We start from the raw sequence: 21501 nt of genomic DNA on the forward strand, positions 1-21501 counted from the left end.
CTTGCTGCCCAGGCGGGTCTCGAACCCGCAGGCTCAGGCAATCCACTCGCCTCAGCCTCCCAAAGGTGCGGGATTACAGGTCCTTATTTTCTAGTTTGAAGTTTCAGGATCTTAATTTGCTATCAGGATTAAAACATTAAAATAACTTAATCTTTTGTCAACATTTGGTAAATGGTTGTCACGCTACAAATGTTCTGTACATGTTAGAAAAATGTATGATAATCAAAATAAAGCAATTAGCATGGGGGAGATCATGTGAAAGATTTAGGGCAGGAGTTTTTACTAACACATTTTCACCACCTTTTCCACCAATCCATAAACCCTTTTAGGAATAAGGCAAGCCATCATTCATTCAACTGATATATTAGATTAATTGTATGAATGGCAATGGAAAGTCAAGGTAAATTCTGATATAGAATCTATACACTTAAAATAACAGCATAGTAGACATCTGTTACTCTTTACCTGCCAGGCATTCATTTACATTCTTCTGGTGACAACACTTAGATTGTCCTCTGAAGAAAGTCTCTATTGCATGCAATGCTGTTGAGACTGTCCAACTAAGGGACTCTCATTCTTAAGACAAAATTTGGGAGGTTACTCCACCTAACTCTATCAAACTGTCTCTTTTCAAAATGTATGTTTTTAGTATAAAATGACTTGAAAGTTTAAAATGGCACCAGGTCATTCATTCATCATGAAAACTTAAATGTATATTGGTTCTTGTTCCCTAAATAGTCAAAGATCTTTTGTTTCTTTCTTTTCTATAATTAGGTTGTTCAATAATTCCTCTGATTCTGTGGGCCATCACCTTCCTTTCATAAATTTATTTTTCACTGTAAGTCAGATGCATTTAAATTCCCTGTAACCAAATAATCTGACTAGGTGAGAAATCTATGAAAAATCCAGCATATTTTTGAAGGTGTTATGTTGGAGGCAGAAACAGACTATGGCAGAGTGATCAGGATGTCTTCCAAAAGTTTGATCCTTGTTCAGTTGTTTAAACTTGAGGTCCAGTTTCTTCATGGATTGGTTTCTATAGCATATACTGTACTTGAACCATAGACTTCATGACACCATAAAATCAGAACAACTTGCATAATGCATATTTTTAAAATTGGTTCAAAGTTCAACATTTTTTAAACATTACCTGGATTTCCAAGTTAAAAGATTACTTTCCTAGGGATACATTGATACCAGATAATTTATGTGTTGTGGTGTTTTTATCATTACAATAATTCTACAGGGTAATTTTGTTTTCATTTTTCTGTTATAGAGAACTTAAAGCTCAAATATACAGGAATTATTGAGCTTGTAAACTGAGGATTTGGATAGAAACCCAGTTTTCCTTTATTGAAAAGCTTGTCTACCTATGGAAACTCTTTCCCAGGCATGTGTAACTGTTTTTATCTGATCACAGCACCAAAGAGGAACATCTGACTATCAGAAAAAGCATACATAACCAGAGCCTCTTTTCATAAGCATTCTTGCAGTCCAAGGTGATTTCTGGGCAGTAACAAGGATCAGGAGAGAAACGAAGGTGGAGAGCAGAATGGGGGCTAAGGACTGTGAGAGAGGTTGTTGAAGGGAAATAAATTGTCAGGACTAAGAACTCTTGCTTAAAACTCCTGGAGGATAGTCCATTCCCACCTTCTCTGTGTTCCTTTCCTCACCTTGGCTTATGGGAGAGGAAGAAAGGAAGCTAAGGGGTCTAACCCCTTATTACATATTGAAATATGTTCCCCCCAAATTTGTTCAAGTCGTAACTCCCAGTACCTGTTAATGCACCTTTATTGGGAAATGGTAATCAAGTTCAGATAAAGTCATTACGGAGGCCCCTAGTCCAATATAACTTGTGTTCTTATAAAAGAGGGGAACACTCGGTGAACACAAACACATAGGGAGAAGATGGCCATATGAAAATTAGGCTAGAGATTGGAGTTATGCTGCCACAAACCAAGGGATGCATAGGACCACCAGAAGTTGGGAGAGGCAAGGAAGATTCTCCCCTAGAGGTTTCAGAGAGAGCGTGGCTTTGCAGACACCTTGAGTTTGGACATCTAGCCTCCAGAAGCGTCAGAGAATAAATGTTGTTAAAACCTAATCACCTAGTTGTACTTTGTAACAGAAACTCTGGGAAACTGATATACACTTTAGAAGCATCTCCTTGTCACTCATTACTAATTCTTAGGGAAGCTGATCATATTCTCAAAATACCTAATCTCCAATACCATAAGCTTGAATGCTGAAATTCTGAAAGATCAAAATCTTTGAAAATATAATTCTGGAAAAAATAATTTAAAAGTAGTTTTAAAGATGTATACTTATTTAAATTTTAATAAGAGGATTTATTTGAGAAATATAAAAACATGGCAGAACATTTCACAGGCCACTTTTCACAATAAAATAGGCAATAAATAGCAACATGTATTTTGCATAAATACTCAGATATACTAATGACAGTCACAAAGATATGACAGTTATGAGCAGACTAACTATTAATAAATAGGTTAAAAAGTGAATGTATCAATGCATATCAGTATGATTGGTAATTGTGTACACTCAGTCTTATAACTATAATCATCTTAAATATTATGATGAACAATCCAAGTCTTTTCACAAGATCAGTTAAAAAACGTGCTGAGTTACCACCACATTACCATCAAATCAGATCCCCGAAAAACAGGAATCTCAAGAAGTGTCATCTTTTACAAGTGCAGATGTACAAAAAGGACATCACTTAATTTACTGCAGCACTTTTAATGTTTTTACATACACACATAATACTTACACACAAAGTCAACAATGTGATAATGCACTTTCATGAAGTCACATTTGCAAAAAAAAAAAAAAAAGAATAAAATAAACAAGAACTCTCTTAAAGTCTTTACACAATTTATACCTCTAGTGGAGTAAATGATACAAGGATGAAATACACAGCATAGAAAACTGTAAAAATGAAAATTGACTATTTAAAATAGTGAAAAAAGAACTAAAAGAATTAATAATAACAAAAAAAAATAAAACTTTAAAAGTTCAGTCTAGCCGGGCTCAGTGGCTCAGCCTATAATACCGTACCTTTGGGAGGCTGAGGTGAGTGGATTGCCTGAGCCCGTGGGTTCGAGACTCACCTGAGCAGTGAGACCTCATCTCTACAATAAATCAAAAAAATCAGCCGGGCATGGTAATGCATGCCTGTAATTCCAGCTACTTGGAAGGGTGAGGCAGAAGGATCGCCAGAGCCCAGCAGGCAAGGCTGCGGTGGCCGGGAGCGGCCACTGCACTCCAGTCTGGGCGACCGAGTGAGACTCCAACTCAAAAAAAAAAAAAAAAAAGTTCAGCTTATTAAAAATATAGTACAGGAGTAGATTACAACAAATTGCACAGAGATGGAAAAACTGGCCAACCTTCATAATCCTTAACTATATTTTGAAATCTTGTATCACAACGAACAGCTGATTATGGACATGACTTTCTTTGGAGAATCCGTTCACATTCATTTTCCATGTGACATTGCTTTTGGAAATTCTTCTCTGATTCAATATACACCAACTTGAACATTCCCAGTTAAATTTTTCCATCTTCTGTGCCATTCTTCTATGTTGTTTTGGGTATGCAGAGCTACATTCTGCATGCACTTATACATAGAGCATGAATTTGGAGGAAACAATACTGATGATCAAACAGTAATACTCATGTAAGTTTTTTCTTATTCTACCATGCACATAGTATTCTAGAACTAGTCAGTAACTTTACTGACTTCTTCAGGCAAATGAAGTTTTAATTTATTAAAAGCTCCTGGAATGTCATCAGATGGAAGTGTCATTGCAAATAAATGCAATTCTGACAGACATTTCAGTCATTGCCATATCACATGACCAATTCATTCATTTGAAATTTCTGACAAATCCATTGGCTAAATGGAAGAAAAAAACTTTTTGGCAATACTTTGAAATTCACTTTTGGAAGACTTGATTACACTTAATTCCAAATCTGTCATTATGGTTTGGGAATTCAATTAAAATCAATTTTCTTCTGTATAAAGACAATAATAAAGTAAGAGTTCTGTCTAATATGGTGCAACTATGCTGTAATTGTAATTTTCAGGATTTTATATGTTAGGAATTTTAGGCTTTAAAGTGTTTAGACTTTAGGAATTTTGATTTTTAGGATTTTAATCTTTTGGGATTCCAACATTCAGAATTATGGCGTTTGGGATTGTGTCTTTCAGGATTATGATTCCCTGATTTTCTGCCCCTTTCCAGGAAGAAGGCAATATAGTGTCGTGAGTTTATGAATACATGGGAGAAAACAACATAAAAGTGAAACTTGCTTGAATTATTTTTTTCTTTCATATTCAAATAATTGGGTGGAAATGGAAAAACTTAATTTAAACTGTAAAGTTAAGAGTATAAATATAGGCAAGTAAAGTGGGATTTTTATTTATTTTTTGTTTTATTTTATTTTTTGAGTTGGAGTCTCATTCTGTTGCCCAGGCTGGAGTGCAGTGGCTGCTCCTGGCCACTGCAGCCTCGACCTGCTGGACTCCGGTGATCCCTCTGCCTCAGCCTTCCAAGTAGCTAGAATTATAGGCGCGTGCTACCACACCCAGCTAATTTTTTTATTTATTGTAGAGATGAGGTCTCACCAAGTTGCCCAGGCGGGTCTTGAACCGCGGGTTCAGGCAATCCACTCACCTCAGCCTCCCAAGGCGTGGATTACAGGGTGAACCACCAAGCCCGACTAAAGCGGGATTTTTAAATCTTGAGAAAGCATAACACATTTTAATAGTAATCAGGTAGAAGACTGTAGCACAGATTGTAGCTTTCAACAACAATCATCTCCCTAGAAGGTTTTGTTCTAAATATAAATATAAATATATAGTGTACTAAATATAAAATGTACGGTAGTTCTTACCAGTGAGATGTCATTAAGGGACCAGATACAAATATTACAGAACTATAAGTGAAAATAAACAAGGTACCAAATTCTACAAAAGATAAATCTTATAAAAGTGTGTTAAGAGCTCAGGATCCTGAGCTTCCTATTGGTTTTGAGTGTCAGCTCTGCAGCCTGCTAGTGATGTGATCACTCTGTGCCCATTTTCTCACCCGTGAAATAAAGATCATATGATCATCTCAGTTTGCTCATCTGTAAAAGGTGTGGTTGTAAGAATTAAATGATTTAATACTTGTAAAATGTACAAAATGAAGTTTTATAGAGCCACATAGAAAGTCTTAATAAATGTCAGCTATTGATAGCGGTGCCTTCTATAAGATTGCCTGCCTGAGCCGAAGACAATTATTTCTAAATGAACTATCACAAAAACAAACAAAACATCAATACTGCATGTTCTCACTCATAAACGAGCCCTAACATTGGGCATGTGAGGACAAAAGCAGGAACAACTGACATTGGGCACTACTAGTAAAGGGAATAGAGGGAGGGGTATAAGGGGCCACAACTATCCACCAGGTACCATGTCCACTACCAAGGATAGACAGGGTGCTTGCTAGCAGCCTAAATCTCACCTGCACATATATAATTTATTTATGTAGCAAATCCTCACATGTACACCAAAACTCTAAAATAAAAAGCAAACAAAAAAATTTGCCTGCCTAGGTCTTGGTGGTGGTTATAATCTGGTTAAAAAATGAGGTAATTTGCTAACAAATAACTATTACAAGACTGAAGGTTATAATATTTTTAAGCAAAACCTAAAGTTCTAGGCCACACATGCAGGAAAGGATACTTTTGGTCAAGGGAAACCTGTAATACTTCCTGGTGTTGATGGCACTTGAACTGATCTTGAAACAAACAGATTTAACTAAGTGGGGTTCAGAATCCATAAAAGAATCAGCATAATTGAAGCACAGAACAGTGTGAAGATTCCGTTTTGGCTAAGCGTAAAATACACAGAGATCAATCATTGGACATGCACATAGCTGGAAGGGCCTGATGGTGGAATCTAAACCTTCTTTCAATGGGCAATAAGGAGTCATAGGAGATGTCTGAACAAAAAGTGATGGTAGGATTAGAGCTTCATCTGTAAAATAAAATTTTTTAAAAAGTACATCCAAGTAGACTACTGGTAGTGTGTGAAGTTTCGGAAAGAGACCAACTTGATGTTTTTGATAATCAAATGAGAGACAAGATCCGTGAAGACTGGCAGTTGCTGAATTTGTCATTGGGAGGAATAATCATTTGCAAGCATCAGAGGTGGGGATGACCTGTACCGAGATTGGCACCTAAAGATCAGTAACAGGGCAATTTGGAGCGGGAATAGAAGAGAATGCTAAATAACACAAAAATCTACACTGAAAAATAAATTTGAAATAGAGGCAGTTACGCAGAGAATGCAGGCTGAGAAGGATTTTTCATATAGGGCAGAGATTTTTCATGTGAGCGCTCTAACCTTCTGGCAAGATCTTGTCCACTGCCAGTGTTTGTAAAGTTCTACAGCTACTTCTATACTGTCAGGGCAGAGTTGAGAAGCCATGACAGTGACCATATGGCCACCCATGCCTAAAATATTCACTCCCTGGCCCATTACAAAAATTCTGGCTGACCTCTGATCAAGAATATCTTGACGACTGAAGTAATTTTTTCACATTGAACTAGCCAGAGTAACCACCTGCTATTCCTCATGAGGTAGGTTGGAAAAGTTCCTGAAATTTCAAAGAATTTAACAAGAGACCTGGGAACTAGCAAGCCTTTCAAATAAAAAGTAAAATTTAAAAACATGCGTATTGAGGATACATTTTGCTTGGAATCATGATATTGACTGTACTGAAGTAGAAATAACTTGAGAGCTAATTTTCATTTCTTTCCTTCTTTCCCTTTTTCTATAGAGCAAGAGACAAAGACAAATGTCCACAAAAACTAAATGTTTTGAAAATCAGGACACTTAAAACAAAAATCCAGATAAACGATTCTCTTGAAATATCAGAAGACCACAGTTGGCTAGCAGACCTCACAAGTCAGGAGGCCCCAGGAACTGGCTATGTGAGCTTCTGTTCACATAGTCCCCATGGGTCCTGCTTGTCACATGCTGAGCCAGCTTCCCTCTCTTTAACTCCCATTGGTCTTTCAAAGCAATTGCAATAATCCTTGAATTGGAAGTGCTATCAGTTTCTTCTTTTTTTGAGTTGGAGTCTCACTCTGTCGCCCAGACTGGAGTGCAGTGGCCGCTCCGGGCCACTGCAGCCTCGACCTGCTGGGCTCCGGCGATCCTTCCGCCTCAGCCTTCCGAGTAGCTGGAACTACAGGCGTGTGCTACCACGCCCGGCTAATTTTTGATTTATTGTAGAGATGAGGTCATGCCAAGTTGCCCAGGCGCGTCTCGAACCCACGGGCTCAGTCAATCACTCACCTCAGCCTCCCAAAGGCGCGGGATTACAGGCTGAGCCACTGAGCCCAGTTTGGAAGTGCTATCAATTTCTTAACTGGTTACCAGCAGAAAAGAAGGGAGCCCCGACAACGGACCTGGCTGTTAGTCTTTTGACTACTTTTGTGCCATCTCCCGCTGCATTTTCATTTTATCTCTTTCTCTATTTTTATCTCTTGTTTTCCAACAGCAGAAAATTGAACAAAGAGAATTGGACAGCTGATTCTTTTTCCCAGTTTCTGTTTCCTTTCTCTTTTCCTCATTCTCATCCTGTTCCCTCTTGTCCCGATCCTTTACCCAAATGTCTTGCAAAATGCCAATAAAAATAACCATAGTGACATGCAGCTCAATAGATGTCCCAGTGGTTCAAAGAGCAGAGTCCTCTTTGGCCTCACCCACTGGGTTCTATTTCTGCTAAGCCAAGAAACATTTAATTAACTCATTCATTTTTCTCTGATCCCATTATCAGTCTTGTTTTGCTTTTTCTTCTGATTCTAGGGCAGAAAATTCAGCATATTTTTTAACAATGTAAAAGCCAAATAAAAATCATTCAAAGAAACGAGGAAACTAAAGCCCCCAATGGGTAAGGGACTTGCCCAGGGCTTCAGAATTTAGTCATGCTTGATCATGCCTCAGGAGAGAGGAGGCTGGACTTGATGTCTCTGGAGCCTGGGCTGATTGGAGAGAAAGGGGCAAAGGGCTCTGAAGAGGGGACCTGAGAATGATGCCGGAGGAAGCGTCCGGAGCTGCTTTCTTCCTTTGTGTTTGACGAGGAAACCCCAAAGGATCAAGAAAACAGATTGTTGCTTAGAATTCTGAGTAAGAATCAAAACAAGCTGCTCTAGGAGTTTTCCAGTGACAAAATGAAAATGGAAATGTGAATGAGTAATCACAAAGAACAAGATGCCATTACCTTTCTTCAGCTGCCTCAATGCCCTCTTCTCACTTAAGCATAAATGAGTAAAGATCAGAAAAGCAAAACTTAACTGAACAATAAAACATTGTTCCTGAAACTCAGGTTGAAACTTAAAAGAGACTACCTAGGATAATCACAATATATACATGGGCACATACATATATGCATGTAACAGTGAGAATACTCTCTAGATAGCAATTAATTCTGAATGATTTGCTGTGCCATCTTAGAGTAAAGGTTAAGTGAAGGAATGTCCTCTCTTTCTTTCATTATGAAACTGATATATAAATGAGAGAGAAATGGAGGGAGAATAGTACTACCATCCCTTCCGTTCTCCCCTTCTCCACATTTAAATGTTAGTCACACACACATAGTATTATTCCTTTAGGATGCATCTTACCTGACAACTTTCCTTTAAGAATAATAAACTGTTGTCCTTCACTATTAAAAGTGGGACTTTGGTCTGTCTTGCTTTTTATCAGTCTTTTATCCTTTGTAAGTGTGATAAGTATGAGAACCTTTATTTAAGGGCTGTTGAAAGGATTTCAGACACAAATGCTATGCTTTTGAATATAAATATACCAAAGTCACCTCCAATGTACATTTCCCATCACTTAACTGCATTCAAGTGTGTTGATTTAGAAGGATTTACCATTTACAGCCTTAGCAAGTGTGAGCATAGAGGTGTGTATGTGTGGCATTTTTAAGTTATAGCGTATATAGAAATGCATAAAACTTATGGGAACATTTTAATTAATGGTCGTAATGGGAAAACTAAAATAATTTCTAAGTCAAAAATTAGGACTTTGCAGAAAAATATGGAGAGCTTCATGAGTTTGCATGTCATTCTTGCACAAGTTTGTACTCTGGATCATTCTAAGCATAGATCATGTGCTTTCCAGCACTGTGTATTGGTAGTATTATTCTTGGCTACTGCAGTCCCACATGGTTATTTCATCCAGTTGCTGAAAATATTTATTTTGATTTTGCATTTCTATTATAGCTTTGCTAGGAAACTTTTTTTTCTCACCCCCAAACTGGATCATCTCATTTAGCAAATGCATGTCTTGGGGAATATGCTCTAAACCAATGCCATTCAAATTATGTCCCATCAGCACTGAACTGTACATGGCTGGTTACTGGCCTGCATGAATCTGAGTATAGAGATTGAGAGTAAACTCTTAAAATATTTATGGCAATTTGTCAAAGAAATTTTATGATTCTTGAATCCAGTAATAGAAAATAGAAACTTACATTCTGTATGCCATTTTTATTTTATTTTTCTAGATGTTTACTTTTATGCTATTTTACAAAAGTATATATCCATGAAAAATTGGAAGTAAAACAAACTGAAACAAGCAAAAACTGGTCCTTCACCAGGACAGTTTGGGAAGAGAAACTGCTTGTGGACTATACTACACTTAGTGGATCCTGTGAGAAATAGGCACTTTTAGCATCTAAAATTCTTCACTTAGGACAATGGGAATTTTCCAAGATGATCTGCAAACCTTGACTTCCCAACCATGTCCTTTTTGGAGACTTGGCTTTCAGGACAACTAGGTTGATTTATCTGTGCCTTCCTTGCAGAAGGACTCCTTGTCCAGTGCTATTTACATTTCTCGTCTCACTCATCAGTATTGGTTAAAAATTACTAGGTTTACAGAGACGTATAAATAAGGACACTTGTCCAAGTACTGCTCTGAACAGTAAAAAATATTAAAAATACACGAACACCAGAAAGCAAAGCATAGATTATGTATGCCATGATGGCACACCTGCAATCATTCAAAATTTTGTTGTAAAGGTATCATTTGTCTTGGGTACTCTACATAATGTGCTAAGGAAAAAAATTAGGTTACCATAAAAACTATATTTAGTATGGTAGTTTTTGGTAAAGAAAAAAATATGTGTTCAGATGCCGAGAAACACATGCATAAAAATGTTCTCAATACTTAACCTTGGGTAGCTAGAAATATTTGTATTTTTAAGACTTTTTTCGTTGTGCTTTTCAAGTGCTTTTTTTTACATGTTTATTTAAAGTAGATGAAAGAAAGTGGAAGGAATAGGAACATTTGTAAGAAAAGTCATGAGACTACTGTGAAAAATTGAAAGTCAAGTAGTCCAAGGCAGAAATGTAATGAAGGCAATGTAGGTAGGAGGCTGAGAGAGAAGAGGAAAACAATTCAAGCTAGGGCACCAGAATTTTGAAAGCTGTTAAAAAAAAAAAAGAAGAAAAGCCGGGCTCGGTGGCTCAGCCTGTAATCCCGCACCTCTGGGAGGCTGAGGTGAGTGGATTGCCTGAGCCCGCGGGTTCGAGACTCGCCTGGGCAGCGAGACCTCATCTCTACAATTAACCAAAAAATCAGCCGGGTGTGGTAGCGCACGCCTGTCGTTCCGGCTACTCGGAAGGCTGAGGCGGAAGGATCGCCGGAGCCCAGCAGGTCGAGGCTGCGGTGGCCGGGAGCGGCCACTGCACTCCAGTCTGGGTGACAGAGTGAGACTCCAACTCAAAAAAAAAGAAGAGGAAAAAAAGATGATTAGGCATCAATAATTTGAGAACTTCTTCAGGTAATTCCATTGTGTCTCCAGGTTTCAGAGCCATTGGGTAGATGCCAGCCAGGCTATTCTACCAAATTAGTCCACACTGGCTGACTGGCTTTCAGAAACAGGAGTTACATTATTCTAAAGCAGAAGGCTGAGAATAAAAATAATAGGATTCACCCCTCACAAAGCACTTTATCCCTTCAGCATTGGTGACATAAAGCTGGGGATTATTTGTGTGTGATTACAAGTTTTGGAGACACCAGTTGAAATAATCTAAACATTCTGAATATTAAAAGCTTATTATTTAATGAGATAAAGCTATGACCTGGAAGTTGAATGGAGTGATTGCTTTGGGGGTATACAGAGCTGCATCTAAGTCAACCCTCTTGAAAATGTTAATTAGCACCAAACAAAGAACAATGGGAGATGTCTGCTTTTTTCCTTGGAGACCAAGATAGGGACAAGTCGTTTTGCATGTGAGCAGAATGTGGAAATGGCAAAGAGATTTAAATAACGAATTTTAATAGGTTTCATCCCACTGGGAGAGGCACTTCTGATTATCTATGACCTATACAAATTATCATGATTCTCCCCACCAGCCTACCATAATTTTAATAACTAATCAAACTAAGCCTGAAGGTTCTGTGAAATGCCAAATATATACAGGCGCTTGTGCTAGTTACAACGCTGGTACTTGCTACCTGACCTTTTTACAATTTCTCTAACTACTTATTCCCACCCCAGCCACAGGTTTAAATGCTCAGTGTTGATTTGGTCCTTATTGATCCTAGGCTGCTACCTGTTTGGGCTGAGAAATGACTTTCTGTGGACATCCAGGGAGGCCTGCCCTGCTGTGAGAAGAATTTCAAAAGAAGTTTGGTTAGAAATTTAATGCGTATCGAAAAAGGTTGCTAATAAAGCTACATGTGGTGGAATGACGTACAATAAGTCCCTGGTGATGGTCCAGGCCCACGCAAATACTGGAGTAAAACGAAGTTCACCAATGAGCTAGCATAAGGTTAATGAAGGTCAAGCAGGTGGGAATAAGTGCTTCTGGCTCCTAGGAGATTTCTCTACCTCTCTTTAGGTTTCAATGTATTTCCTCACTCCAGCCTCACTCCCCAGATGGTAACTTACATGTTGGAAACATGAGCTGAAAACCTCATTAAAATCCTGTTTTCTTCTCCATGATTTGGCTTTTGCACCCTTGACTCTACACCAGTACTTTTAATAAATTAATGTGCTTACCAATCATCCGGGGATTTTATTAATGTGCAGATTGTGAATAGGTCAGTGAATCTGGCATGCAGCCTGAGATCTGAATTTCTAACAAGCTCCCAGGTGGGGCCTCTGTCATGCCAAATCACACTATGGGTAGTGAGGCCCCAGTTGGTGGATGCTAGCCCAAAATTTATGACTCCGTAGTCGGGGGTAGAACCAGGAATTTGCATGTCTGGTAAGTTCCCAAGTGCTGCTGGTGGTTGGGGTCCACACAATGAGAACTCCTGCCTTAGACTGCTGCTTTCAACAGAATTTGGTTGTAACTACTCAGAAGGACAGGTTGCTGCCTCTTGCCCTGGACATATACTGGTCCCTCCTACTCTCTTGGCAGTGTATTCAGGATTGAGAATGAAAAGATTATCATTGCCTTACTCTTCAGGTATTTGCAAAATAGAAAAAGAAAGCCTATTAAAGTAGAAGAAAGTCTCCCAACCTTTTAGACACTGAAATGTTCTAGCAATAGAGAAGAAAAATGAAACACAACAAAAATCACTTAACCACTCTGATTAGAGCCTGGAATTAAAAATTATTGGATGACCTGTCTTTAGCTAACCTCATCTTAGTCTATGTTGTCCGAGCCTTCGCTGCAGTTCTCATTACTTGTGCTTCCTCCCAGACTAATGTTCCTGCTTGGAACTACATGGTAAAGATAGCACTTTGTCACCCACTGCCCAGAGCCCAAAGAGACAGGACTCAAAGTCCTGTTCGTGGCAGGGGTTCTAGTGGTTCTAAGACTTTTGCAGGCATCAGAATCTCCTGAATGGTTGTTAAACCACAGACCATTGTTCTGGAGCAGGGCCTGAGAACTTACTTGTGTTTCTAAAAATTTCTGTTACTCAAGCTACTGTCCCAGACCACACTTAGAAAATCACTCAAATTAAAGAAAACTCCTGTTTCACCTGCTTAAGTTCTTGGCCAATGAAGAAACAGTCACAGAAAAGGAGACTCAAATGTTACTTTTGCTGATGAAGCCGATATGGGAGAAAATGACCTAGGCAGAAGTCATCAATGGATTTCTTTAAGGTTAAGCCCTAGAATTAGATACACCTGGTGTCCCATTCACAGGCAGCGCTGGATCCTGCAGACATGTCCTTATGAGGACCTGCCTGAGGAAAACATAGGGTGTGGAGAACAGAACTTGCGCTCCCTGCAGGCAACCAGCTACTGGAGAAAATGAGGAGGAGAAGGGACAGATAGGTAAGCTTAGTTCCTTCTATCAAACCCATCAATCAGGTAAATCACTCCACATGGCCAAAGAATGTAAAAAATGAAAGAAAGAAGAGAGACCAGGAACGATGAATTTAATGGATTTTTCTTCTTAGAAACGGTGGCTCAGCCTGTAATCCCATGCCTTTGGGAGGCTGAGGTGAGTGGATTGCCTGAGACCACGGGTTCGAGACCCGCCTGGGCAGCGAGACCTCATCTCTACAATAAATCAAAAAATCACCCGGGTGTGGTAGTGCGCGCCTGTAATTCTGGCTACTCGGAAGGCTGAGGCGGAAGGATTGCCGGAGCCCAGCAGGTCGAGGCTGCGGTGGCCGGGACCGGCCACTGCACGCCAGTCTGGGCGAGAGAGTGAGACTCCAACTCAAAAAAAAAAAAAAAGAAAAGAAAAGAAACAGGAATGGGCAATCAGTAGCCCTTTCCCAAAGAAACTGCAGTCTGAGCTTGCCAGACCAGTCTCATGCCAAATGCCAGGCTAACTTCCCCCCATGAGTTTAATTAGTGATTAAATTGAGTTCAAATTCTGCCTCATCTTAGTTATTTAACTTCTCTGAGTCTCTGTTTTATACCTACACAATGTGGATAACATAGTAAGCCTTATCTCCAGGGATTGTCACGAGAATTAAATAAGATTTCCCTTTCTATCTATATAGCAATTTTCTTCCCTTCTCTTCCTCCCTTCTTTGTCTCTTTGCCTTGTGACTTAATATAATGAAATGTATCATATTGTACTTGCCCTTGAAGAACTTGCAATCTTGAGGAAAAGTACAAAATAAGAAAATGTGAAATGCAGTGTTAGGCATTTTGAAAATATAAAAAGAATGTGAAGACTAAAGGAAAAAATATATGAAATGGCCTGTAAAGTGCTTAGCGCATAGTAGGTGCTCAGTTCAAGATGGGGAAAAGGCCTAGAGTGGTCCTGCAGTGGCTCCACTGGAGTATGTGGCATTTGTTGGCTCTAGGAGAAAAGGTAAACTGCTAGTAATGTGAGACTGGAAGTCACAATTGAAGGATTGGGAACAGCATTGACAGAAAACAAGTACAGAGATTGAAGGGGCCAGGGAGACAGACGCCAGACCCAGGTGGGTGGTCACTTGTTCTGTCCATAACCAGTTCCAGCCCCGAGCCAATCACCAGATTTAACAGGTCCGCAGGCTGGAGTCTTTTATGTCTATCGCCCATTGAATTGCAGGCAATGAGATCACAACTAGCAGTGATTTCTCTGCCTTTTATGTATAATGACTCGATTGATTTGAATGTCACAGCATCCCTCAAAGTCTAGAGAATAAGCAGTCCATTCTCTGCTGGAACAATTATTTTTCTTTCTTTAACTCAATGATTTTCAACTTGGACTGCACATGCAAATCACCTGGGAGCGTTAAAAATAGTAGCAATTCCTTAGAGCTACCTCAAATCAATGAAATTCAAATCTCAAGGGGTGGAGCCTGGAAACGTATTCCTCTTAAAAAGTTCTCCAGATGATTCTAATGTGCAGCCTGGGTCAGGAAAGTCTCTTTGAGGCCAAGATAACCTGTTCCCATGTGAAGAAATGGCATTTCTAGCATTGATTTTTCTCAGTAATGATTAGAAGCAATTAACAACAATTAACTAGACTGTGAGTGTCCTATGGATAAGCACCAAACCTGCATGGGATTATGAAACAAAATAACTAATAAAAACATGCTATCAAATACAAACTGGAATTCTGGTTTGCATGCAAAATAAATGGCGTGGCAAACAAAGTGGCTTTGTTTGACTAAATAGTTAGATTTTAGTTATGTTACTAAATTACGCAAGTTACTTTGCAAAAAAAATAAGATTATGGATACAGTAACAACTTTAAAAACATAGATATAGATATGACTATTTGAGTTTGGTAAGGCCATTTAATGCAGGTTTTGTTGTTGTTGTTGTTGTTTTGAGTTGGATTCTCACTCTGTCACCCAGGCTGGAGTGCAGTGGCACACTCACAGCCACCCCAGCGTCGACCTGTTGGGCTCTGACGATTCTTCTGCCCAGCCTTCCAAGTAGCTGGAACTACAGGCATGCGCTACCACGCCCGGCTAACTTTTGATTTAGTGTAGAGATGAGGTATCACCAAGTTGCCCTGGCTGTTTTCAAACCTGCGGGCTCAGGCAGTTTACTCAACTTGGCATCCCAAACTGCTGGGATTATAGGCTGAGCCACCGAGTCCGGCCAATGCAGATTTTTTTAAATGATTAATAGCTAATTGGCTATTTTGTTGCTGAGCTGTTTAAACAAATATAACAGAGAAATCTCATTTTAGTTAGCAGGACTGGGAAATGAATCGGTGTTGGTGTCATTTCTATTCATTAACTCACAAGTTTATTCAACAAATATTTATTGAAATCCCTTCACTGGGTACATAGCAATGAACTAAAAAATGGTTATACTATTAGTGACTAAGGCGAGTCTTTTTCTGACCTCCTGGTACAGGTAATTCTAATCTAATGGAAGAAAGACGGTAATAAATGATAGGCTGTGCTAAGTGCAATGAAAAGCGCCAACAGGACACAAAGACTGGGGAAAACTGTGTGTGTGGGGAAGAAGATCCCTCTGTGATAGAATCAGTAGGTCCTGTCTACCGCCTGAGCCAAGGCTGCAGGATAAGGTAAAAGCCAACTGTCAGATGTGCAGTGCTATAGGGCAGAGGGCCTAGGCAAAGAAGAATTTAGCCTCTATGAGATTCGGAAAGGTAAACATGTTAAAATAGAAAGCTGCCACAACCTTGCATTCATAATCATTCCTTTTATTTACGAAGTTTCTTCCTTACATCTTTTATGTTTTTATTTTTCCTCTTAAAATCAATTGAATTTAAGAATTCTTGAATATTTTCCAGGTGTTAGGACTGAAGACAGGCTGTCAGGATACAAGGCAGAAAAAAAAAAAAAAGACCTCATAGGAGAAAAAAATTCTGATGAAAGAGAGGCCTTGTGTACAAGCCATGAAAAGTATGTTGGTCATTGCTTCGGGGTCTGAAGCATGAGGCAAGAATTTATCCATGAGAAAATCACTGTCGACCTAGGGGAACTGCAGTGATGATCCAAGGTTGGTTGGCTGGCAACAGTTGAAGCTGGTGAGGAGAAGTGCATTTATTAAAATAGAAAAAAAAATTGGTTATACTTAGATAAGAAAACTGGAGAACCAACTCAATTCAGCTCCCTTTATCAGTCATTCAACCCGAGTGTTTCTAAAAGAGTTCATAATCAAAAGTGATTTCACAGGGGCACTCAGTTCTGGCTACATGTCAGAGTAAACTAGGAAACTTCATAAAGTACTGGGGTCCAAGCTTCACTACAAACAATTGAAACAGAATCTCTGCAGGGAAAGGCCAGGCAATGACACAGGGCACCGAAAACACACTAGGAAAGATTATAAGCTGCTATCCTGCCCTCATAAGGCCTCCCTCTTCATAAATAGTGTCAATTTAATATAGTAACATAACAAGACCACAATGTCACTTTTAATCTCTTTTCTCTTTTAGTTTTTTAGTTTTTCCTGACTGGGAAAATCTACTCAAAGAATCAGTTTAAATATTACTTCTTAAGTGAAACATTTATTCACACTTTTGGGAAAAATTAATTCATCCTTAGTAAAAGAATTGAGAATGCTTGTTGAGGTATTTCTCATAATGGCCATCATGTTACCACTCTATGTATCAGATTTATAAAGTCTTCAAGGGTGTAGTTGCATTAACATACATAGTAACTGGCCTAATGTCTATAACATTTCAAATCTTACATATAGGAAGGCTAGCAGAAAGGGAAGAAGGAGGGGAGGGAAGAAGGGAGAGAGGAAAGGAGAAAGAAAGGGAAGACGAGAGAAAGAGGAGGATAAACAAAAGAAAAATAAATAGGAATGATTAAATTTGTTTGCATACCAGGATGTGCCTTTGGCAGCTGGGGGTGTTCAATGTAAAAAGGGAAGACAGGTATGCCAGGGAGACTTTACTTATATGAGAGCTTTCAGCATTTTTAACTTATCACTTGATGTTTTTAGCTTTATAATGCTTTCTTCTGATAAACTCTTAATAGGTAGTTCAGGACATATAGTAGAATTTAGACATTTTCAAAGTGTGGGGGCCTGACCAACAGCATCTTGGAACTTGTTAGAAATGCAAATTTTCACAACCTACCCCAGACCTACCACATCAGCAACTCTGGCAATAAAGCCCAGCAATCTGATTTTGCAAGCCTTTCCAGGTGTTTCTGGTAAGAGCTCAAGTTCTGCATAGATAAAAGCAGAGTTGCTTTGGTTAGTCTGTAGCTGTCGACCTGTGCTCCCTATCCATGCGACACTCAGGAGTACAGTTTTGCGAGTACCCTTTCCATAGAGTTTCTAAGTCCTCACAGAACAAAATTGAATTAGCTGACCTTGCAGGTTTGACTCTCCTTCTGTGTTATATGCAATATTCAATGTCCCATAGTTCTCTATATGTGTACTTCAAGAGGAGTTATTTCTGTGGACTAGTTTTAGAACCACATTTTGCTAATTCACACAACCCTATGTTTAAAGTTTACCAGAACTTTGAACAAAAATGTGAATTAAGGCAATTTCTAGTTTGCTATGTAAGGCCAGCCCGACCCTGTCTGCTTTCTAAAAAACTATTCTTTCCTAACTGGTCCTATATGCAACCACACTTCCTTTCGTCTCATGGGCATGGCATTTGCTGAGCAGATCTCCAAGTTGAACTTGGACAGTTCAAGTCTCTATTCTGAGCAGCAGACCAATCTGAGTGTTCTTTTCCCCTTCCTCTACTTAAGAATTCATAGCTGTGTTAATTTAGCATCCCTCCTCATTACGTAGTTTCTAAGTTATATAGTAATGATGAATGATAAATCAGAGACCCAGGCCTGTATTACTCATGACATTTTAATAGTATTAATCTAGGATAGCTTTTAATTGTCCGTTCTACAGTCTTTAATGCTAAGAAGATATAGATGTTTCCATTATTATAATTGTATTTCAAATAAATGTATGAGCTCAAATTTTCCCTCTAACCCTGTAAAAAAAAAAAAAAGACTAAGTTACAGATGTCACTGCATAAAAAATGAATTATTTCACAGCAAAACTGTAATTAATCACACTGGAAGGTAGCAGAAACCTCAACTGTATGTTGTCTGCACTTAGTTTGTCAAAAAATGACATAAAGGATAGAAAAATAAGATTTCATCACGAAATTAAAAACAGAATTAAAAAAAAAATTCAAAGCAACCCCTATGCCTTTCATATCTCTAATCTACTTAAGTGAAAATGGATGTTCAGGTAACCCTGTGGTCATTTTGGTTATCAAACAACAAATCAATTATTTTCAAATACTTCATTTACAAGACAATAAATGGACTAATGCATTCTCAAAGAACTTTCAACAAGACCATTGAGACAAATTTGGTTAATTTTGAAGTTATTAAAAAGGCTACTTTCCAAGTATTCTACTTAATCAAACTTTAATTACAGTAACTGTGTATATCGATCATATTTAGGAGAAGAGAGTTATCCAGAAAAGTGATTTCCAGATAGTTGACGATTTCCATATTATGCACCAAAACATTTGGATAGTAACCATTTTGGTTGTATGCATAGTTAAATAATGTGTGGTCTGATTAAACAGAGGACAATTCCCATCTTTAGGTGTTCCTGATGGCCTTGGTATCAGTTGGTATTATTCACATGAGAACAGTTAATAAATTAGTACCTAGTCACCAAAGTGTTCTTATCTTTCAGACAGTAGAACTCAGTATATTTCTTTGTTTCTACACTAAATAGTCCCAGACTGAGAGGCCATAAATCTTTTAAAAAATAGAGAAAACTCTTTAGTTTTATCTTCCCCTCTTGTTGTCTCTGAGAGCCACTACTCCCTGGAACAAGACTTTCTACAAACTTATTTGTGTCTGAGCCTGAATGTGGCTCTGTCTATCCTACTTCACCGCTCTAGAAGGTTGTGGGGACAAGGCAAGTAATTTGGCCCAGAAAGCAGATCACAGAAGATTTATAAGTGTTTAGGCAGCAGTAGGTCAGAGGCCAAGGGAATAGATTGAGATCTGGAGTGCAAAATGAGAGCGCCCAAGTAGATGCGATTAGACAGAGCTTGGGAAATTGCCAGAAACTAGGGGGTCATAACAAAATAGAGTCAAAATGCCAGGCAAAATAGTTAGCACTTAAGAGATTTCTGGAAATGGAAGCAGATGGGAGAATCTGAAAAGAGTAAACAGTGTTTAGAATCTTATGTAAGGAAAGGACACCAACAGAGAGACAATTGATAGCGTCAACATTTTTTATTTCTTAAATCCTGAATTCATCCACTTCTTACCATCTACACCTTTACCACTCTTATCTAAGCTATCATATCTCTCCCATGAACTTTGAAATAGAGAGGTCTCACTAACTTGTCTCCACATGCAGGAGATACTGTCCTGTCACTGGCCCTCTCATATCCTCTTTACCAGGCAGATGTACCCATTCCCCAGCAGCTATGAGCATTGGTTGCAAAGGGTCCCTGCTGCATTCTGCCTCTCAGATCTGCCCTCATCATATAGGAAAATACCTGGGAGAGCACACCCTTCCCTTGGCATGCATCCTCCAGCCAATGTTTAATCGATACAAGAATACAAAAGGTGAGATAAATCTGTGGTGCCATGCATGCTCCAGAATCTTCAGGTGGGATCAAGCTGAGTGAGACCAGATGTCAGTTAAACCAAGTCTTAAATGAACTTCTAACCTAGCAGTATTTCACTTTTCTCAATTCCTGTTTGTTGGATTTTTTTTTTTTATTTCTTTTTTTGTTTCTGAGCCCTGTCCCACTTGCACAGGTAATTCTTTCTGAAGCCCTGCTTCTGGGAAATGTGATGTAAGATATCTTTACTTCACCTTTGCTGCCCTGCAGCATAAGTAAATATAGTTATTTAACTTAGGATAATGACATATGATTTGCCAAAATTGTATTTTTAATTTAATTCTAGAGAGAAGAAATTTTATCATTAAAATGATAAAATTTGTATTAAAAAGGAAAAAAAGCATGACTCAGTTTCTGACTTCATAGAGATTGAATATTATTATGTTTTTTACTGGTTCTATTTGGAAAATGTTCAGGAAGCTTTCTGAAAATAAAAAAATTACAATACAAAAAGTTCTGGAATAAGTTATTTAGAAACAAAAAAAGATGATTTTTGAAAAACAAGTAAGGTAGGGTCAATAAAAATTCTTGTTGACTATTTTGACTTTACTAGGTATATCACATACCTTAAAAGATTCTTAAAATACTTCAGTTTTTTGTTACTTTCCCTGTGTTACAGCTGAAAACACTGGGGCTCAGATGACTTGAGACTTACTCAAGTTCTTATAACTGACCAGTCTTAAGTTGTTTGAACCAAAGTGTCTGACTCTATGCCCTTTGTACTTTTCCCTCTGCCAGACAGAATTTCAAAGGGCATTCCAAGGAGCCTTAACTAAGCACAATGCTTAGATAGCAAGAAAAAAACAGAGGAAGGATAATTTTAGTAATTTAAGTAAACTTGGAAAATACTACTTCACATATCTTATGAGAAGTTGGGAAACAATTCTCTTTGGACCTCAAATGTTTCTATTCAGTCTGAGTCTTCTGAGCAAAAGCGTTTATGGTCAGTTTAAGAATTTTTGTATAAAGGAGACATTCCAGGAAAATAAAGTACAGTAAGTCCCCTATATATGAAGGAGTTCCATTCTGAGATCATGTTCATAAGTCCAATCTGTTCATAAGTCCAACAAAGTCAGCCTAAATACCCTACTAATAAAATCGGCTCTATAGTACCAGCTACATCACTGCTGCTTTTACGCTTGCTTCTGGACATCCTGGGCTTGAAATAAAGATACTGTGCCATCGTACTCTATACAGCACCGTGCAAAATAAAATACACAAAAGTACAACCACTTGTAGAGGATGCATACACGTGACAATGTATGCCAGACACACAAACTAACTTATGTGACTGACCATGCAAGCACATGTTTGTATCTTTGGAAGTTCACAACTAGAAGGTTCATAGGTAGGGGTCTTAGTGTAGAAGATTTTCTCCCCAACCTAGAAGAGACTTGCTTGTATTCCTGGGTGATGAAAACAATATCTTTCTCTACGGAGGAAGATATATGGATT

The sequence above is a fragment of the Carlito syrichta genome, unplaced genomic scaffold (genome assembly GCF_000164805.1).
Source record: "Carlito syrichta isolate Samal-C Ts95f unplaced genomic scaffold, Tarsius_syrichta-2.0.1 Scaffold307170, whole genome shotgun sequence".
NCBI classification, from domain to species: domain Eukaryota; kingdom Metazoa; phylum Chordata; class Mammalia; order Primates; family Tarsiidae; genus Carlito; species Carlito syrichta.